Here is a 6,435-nt window from a genome sequence, read left to right on the forward strand (position 1 = left end):
ATGCCACCTGTCCTTCCTAGCTGTCAGCCAGGGGCCTCAGCTTCTCAAGGCTGTGCACATGCCTTGTCACTTGGCACTTTCCATCTGCAGGCCAGCAACAGTGCTTTGATTTGTCTGCCTTCCTCATCTGCTACTAAGAGAGAAATCTCCACTCTCTAAAAAAAGGGGAGTGGGGCTGCTCACCTGATTGGGTTATCTGTATATTAAGGTCAACTCAGATTTTAAATACATCTTGAAAATCTCTTCATGGCAGTTACCTACACCATCCCTAGATGAGAATCCTGAGAAGAGTCATCTTTAAAATTCTGCCACATGGATATTTCAGTTATTTTCAGTTTTTCAAAATTACCAAAAAATAGAACATTTACATGTATATGCATTATTTATTTATTTAATTTTTTTAATCCTCGCCCAAGGACACTTTTGCATTCACCTTCAGATAGTGTGTGAGGGAAAGAGGGAGGAAGAGAGAGAAACATTGACATGAGAGATACACATTGACTGGCCGCTACCTGCACAATCCCAACCAGGGCTGTGGGCAAACTGCAACCAAGGTATGCGCCCCTAGCAGGAACCAAACCTGGGACTCTGGTCCACGGGCCGACACTTCAACCGCTGAGCCAAACTGGCCAGGGCCATTTTTAATTAGTGTTGATAATGCCATATTTCTCCAAAGTAGTTGTAGCAGTTTACACTCCCAATAGCTGCTCAATAGTTCTTAAAAATGAAGAAGCCCCACCCTGGCTGGTTTGGCTCAGCGGTTGGAGTGTTGGCCTACAGACCAGAGAGTTCCAGGTTCAGGAACGTACCAAAAAAAAAAAAAACGAAGAAGCCCCTTACCTTACACTATATACAAAAATTAACTCAAGCCCTGGCTGGTATGGCTCAATTGTTTGAAGTATCATACCATGGACTAAAAGATGGCAGGTTTGATTCCATGTCAGGGCACATACTCAGGGTTCTATTCCTGGTTGGAGCACACATGCAGGAGGCAATGTTTTCTCATCTCTCTCCACCCATTCCTCTCTGTCAAAATCAATTTTAAAAAATTAAAATGATCAAAGACCTAAAAATAAGACTTAAAACTATAAAAACTCTTCAAAGAAAACATAGAGAAAAAGCTTCATGACATTAGATTCCACAAGGACTTCCTGGATATGACCCCAAAAGAACAGGCAACAAAAGTAAGAAATAGACAAATGGGCTATATCATAATTTAAAAACGTGTATGCATCAAAGAATATAATCAACAGAATGAAAAGGCAACGTATGGAGTAGGGGAAGTATTTATTTGTAAATTCTATATCAGGTAAGGAGTTAATTTCTGGAATATATAGAAAACTCAGACTCAGCAAAAAATCCGATTAAAATATCAACAAAAGACTGAAATAAACATTTCACCAAAGATGATAAGGAAATAGCAAAGAAATATTAAAATGATGCTCAGTGTCACTAATCTCTAGGAAAATGCAAATCAAAAGCAATCACCTCACACCTATTAGGACAGCTACTATCAAAACAAAATAAAACAAATTAACAAGTGTTAGTGAGGATGTGGAGAAATTTGGACCCTTGTGCATTGTTGGTGGGAATGTAAAATGGTGTAGCCACTATGGAAACTGGTGTTTCCTCAAAAAAATTAAAAATGGCATTATCAGCCAAGAAGCAAACAATCGATTTGGAATATAAGGAAGCAAAAAACACCCAATCAGAACAGCAAAATGAAAAAATCCAAAAAAATGAGGATAGTGTAGGAAGCCTCTGGGACAACTTCAAGCATACCAACATTGACATCATGGGGGTGCCAGAAGGAGAAGAGGGAGAGCAAGAAATTGAAAACCTGTTTGAAAAAATAATGACAGAAAACTTCCCTAACTTGGTGAAGGAAACAGACATACAAGTTCAGGAAGCACAGAGACTCCCAAACAAGATGAACCCAAAGAGTCTCACACCAAGACACATTATTATCAATATGCCAAAGGTTAAAGACAAAGAGAATCTTAAAGGCAGTTCATTACCTACAAAAGAGCTCCCATAAGACTGTCAGCTAATTTCTCAAAAGAAATTTTGCAAGCCAGAAAGGAGTGGCAAGAGATACTCAAGGTGATGAAAAGCAATGACCTAGAGCCAAGATTACTCTATCCTGCAAAGCTATCATTTAGAATTGATGGACATATCAAGAGTTTCCCAGACAAGAAAAAGCTAAAGAAGTTCATCATCCCCAAACCAGTATTATATGAAATGTTGAAGGGTCTTCTTGAAGGAGAAGAACAAAACTATGAACAATAAAATGGCAATTAATACATATCAACAATTAAGTCTACAAACAAAATGAGCAAACAACAGAAACAGACTCATAGATACAGAGAACTTTGTGTTGGCTGCCAGATGGGAGGGGGTGGGGGCGGGTAGGTGCAAAACATGAGGGAATTAAGAAGTACAAATTTGTTGTTAGACTGATGAACCTCAAAGGGAAGGGGGAGGCAGGGTGAGATGAGATAAACCAAAGAACGTCTATGCGTATATGCATAACCAATGGACACAGACAATAGTATGGAGAAGGTAGGAGGAGGGCAGGATTGGGGAGGAGGAGGTCAATGGAGAAAAAAAGGTGGGGACATTGTAATACATTCAACAATAAAGATGTTTAAAAATAAAAATGGAATTACCATATGATCCAGCAATTTCACTTTGAGTATAGACACCCCCACCCCCGAAAAACAACAACACTGAATACAGGGTCTTGAATATACATTCATCAACACTGTATTTTAAAGTATCTGGTTTACCTCATCTCTAGCACTCATAATCTTTGTGATCTTTCGGTAATTTGATATCTCATAATTTATGTTTCTCTGATTTCTACTGTGGTTGAATATTTCTTCATGTTTGATAATAATATATAATCCATCTTTTACAAACTGTTGATTCAGATTATTTGTCCACCTATCAAATAGTGTTACAAATTTTTATCACTTTATATGAATTTGTTTTATATACACACATTTTATTTATTTATTATCCTCACCCGAGGACATTTTTGCATTTATCTCCAGATAGAGCTGGAGAGAAGCAGGGAAGAGAGAGAAAGAAGCATCAATGTGAGAGAGAAACATCAATGTGAGAGAGACACATGGAGTGGTTGCCACCCACACCACCCAACCAGGGCCAGGGACAAACTGCAACCAAGGTACGTGCCCTTAGCGGGAACCGAACCCGGGACTCTCTGGTCTGCAGAGCCAAACCAGCCAGGGACACATATACACACTTTAAAAAGAATCTTTCGCCCGGCTGGTGTGGTTCAGTGGATTGATCACCATACCATGGACTGAGAGGTCCCGGTATGATTCCTGGTCAGGGCACATTCCCCAGTTGTGGGCTCAGTTCTGAATATAGGGCGTGCAGGAGGCAGCCAATCAGTGTTCTCTCTCACATTGATGTTTCTCTCCCCCTCTCTAAAAAATCAATAAAAACGTATTATAAAAGAACCTTTCTAATTTTTGTAATTTTTTTTAATCCTCACTCGAGGACATTTTTCCATTTTTTTGTACAGATAGAGTGGGAGGTAGAGAGAGGAAGAGAGAGAGAGGGAAACATCGATGTGGAAGGGACACATCGAGTGGTTGCCACCCGCACGACCAACCAGGGCCGGGGACAAACCGCAACCGAGGCACATGCCCTTAGCGGGAACCGAACCCGGGTCTCTCCGGACCGCAGGTGGGCACTCTAACCGCTGAGCCAAACCGGCCAGGGCGTAATTTGTTTTTTTTAATACTTCCAATTTTGGTATTGATAATCCCAGATCCTTCCTTTCCTTATGTTTCATTTTATATGAAATTCTTATATATATTAGATCTGTGTATGTTCTCTACCCTATTCCACTGACCTGCTGGTACCACACTGCTTTTTTTTACTTTTTTTTTTTTTAATCCTACCTGAGAATATTTTTCTATTTATCTTCAGATACAGTGGGAGGGAGAGAGAAACATCAACATGAGAGGGACACATCGACTAATTGCTTCCTGCATGACCCTGAGCAGGGCCAGGGAGAACCGCAACCGATGTACATACCCTTGACTGTAATCGAACCCGCGACTCATTGGTCCACAGGCTGAGCCAAACCAGCCATGCAGGAAGCAACCAGTCAATGTGTCCCTCTCAAGTCAATGTTTCTCTCTCCCTCGCTCTTCCTCCCACTCTTTCTGAACATAAATAGAAAAATATCCTTGGGTGAAGATTTTTTTTAAAAAGGTAACTTTTGCCCTGGCCGGTTTGGCTCAGCGGTTAGAGCGTCGGCCTGTGGTCTGGAGAGACCCGGGTTCGGTTCCCGCTAAGGGCGCGTACCTCGTACCTCGGTTGCAGTTTGTCCCCGGCCCTGGTTGGTCGTGCGGGTGGCAGCCACTCGATGTGTCCCTTCACGTCAATGTTTCTCTCTCTCTCTCCCTTCCTCTCTCTCCCTCCCACTCTATCTGTACAAAAAATGGAAAAATATCCTGGGGTGAGGATAAAAAAAAAAAAAAAAGGTAACTTTATATTGTTATTAGGATAATATATTTTTATTTATTTATTTATTTATTTATTTATTTATTTATTTTTTATCCTCACCCGAGGACATTTTTCCATTTTTTGTACAGATAGAGTGGGAGGGAGAGAGAGAGAGAAACATCGACATGAAGGGACACATCGAGTGGCTGCCACCCGCACGACCAACCAGGGCCGGGGACAAACTGCAACCGAGGTACGCGCCCTTAGCGGGAACCGAACCCGGGTCTCTCCAGACCGCAGGCCGACGCTCTAACCGCTGAGCCAAACTGGCCAGGGCAGGATAATATATTTTAAAATTTTTTTTCTTTATTGATTTTAGAGAGAGGGAGAGAGAGATAGAAACATCGATGAAAGAGAATGTCGATTGGCCGCCTCCTGCATGCCCCTCCCATTGGGGATTGGGCCCACAACCTGAGCATGTGCCTGACTGGGCATCGAACCAGCAACCTCCTGGTGCGTGGGTCGACACTCAACCACTGAGCCACACCAGCCGGACATGATAATATATTTTAATATCTGGTAACAATAGTTCATCATTTCTCCTTTTTTCAAAATTTATATGCCAAGTTTTCAGCTTTTATTATTATTTACTAATGCCAATTAAATACTCTCCCTTTAACACAACTATAAATGGTTTATATTATTACCTTATACTCTATTGTTATCTATGTAAGTAGTAGTCAGTGTAACCATATATCTTTTCACTAGAGATCATAATTAGATGTTTTATTATAATTGCTGACAATGTAATGCTTCTTTGACATAATTGTGATGCTACTAATATAGCAATATTCCCAAAAGGTATTAAAGATTATTACTATGTAATATTTATAGAAAGAGAAAATTAAATGTCCTAAAATTCAGTAGCGAAACCAAGACGTTAATTCAGACTGGTCTGAGTACCAGAATTCTGTGTAGATCTGGCTACAAAATGTCACCACTTCAACAACAAAAAATATGTGAAGGTTACTAGCTGTGACTTTGAATATACTTCTGTCAAAGTACTACCACAATAATCTTTTTTTCTTTATTGTTGAAAGTATTACAGATGTCCCTTCTTTTATCCCCCATTGACACCCTCCTCCCCACTGCCCTCCACCTTCACTGCACTGTTGTGTGTCCATAAATATGCATATAATTATATACGCATCTAAGTTCTTTGGTTTACTCCCCCCCCCCCCATTTCTTTTAATTGAAGTTAAGGAAATTTTTTTTTAGTTTTTTTTTTTTCTTTATTTTTAGAGAGAAGGAAGGGAGAGGGAGAGAGAGCTAGAAACATCGATGAGAGAGAACATCAATTGGCTTCCTCCTGCATGCCCCCCATTGGGGATCAGGCCCACAACCTGGGCATGTGCCCTGACCAAGAATCGAACCAGCAACCTCTTGGTGCATGGGTCAGTGCTCAACCAGTGAGCCACACTGGTCAGGTTTAAGGAAATTTTTCAAAACGTTATATAGGAAATGAAAAATCCTGAGGAAAAACAAAACAAAAATGTATTTCAAAAATTAACAGTCACTCCTAGACATTGTTGTTATTTCTTAGAACATTAATTTATATTATATTGTTGCTTGAGCCAGTCACATATCCCTATAGTCAACCTAAATAGTTAAATAATTTTTGTTTTTCTCAAAATAGTATTTTTGGTTTTTGTTTCTTTTGTTTTTTATCCTCACCGAGGACATTTTTTTTTTGTTTTTTTTTTTTGCATTTATTTTGAGATAGAGCAGGAGGGAGATAGGGAGGAAGAGAGAGAGAGCGAAACATCGATGTGAGAGAGGCACATCCAGTGGTCACCACCCACACGACCCCAACCGGGGCTGGGGACAAACTGCAACCGAGGTACGTGCCTTCGGTTCCTGGGAACTGAACCCAGGCCTCTCTGGTGCATG

The sequence above is a fragment of the Molossus molossus genome, unplaced genomic scaffold, assembly GCF_014108415.1.
Source record: "Molossus molossus isolate mMolMol1 unplaced genomic scaffold, mMolMol1.p scaffold_m16_p_3, whole genome shotgun sequence".
Classification (NCBI taxonomy): domain Eukaryota; kingdom Metazoa; phylum Chordata; class Mammalia; order Chiroptera; family Molossidae; genus Molossus; species Molossus molossus.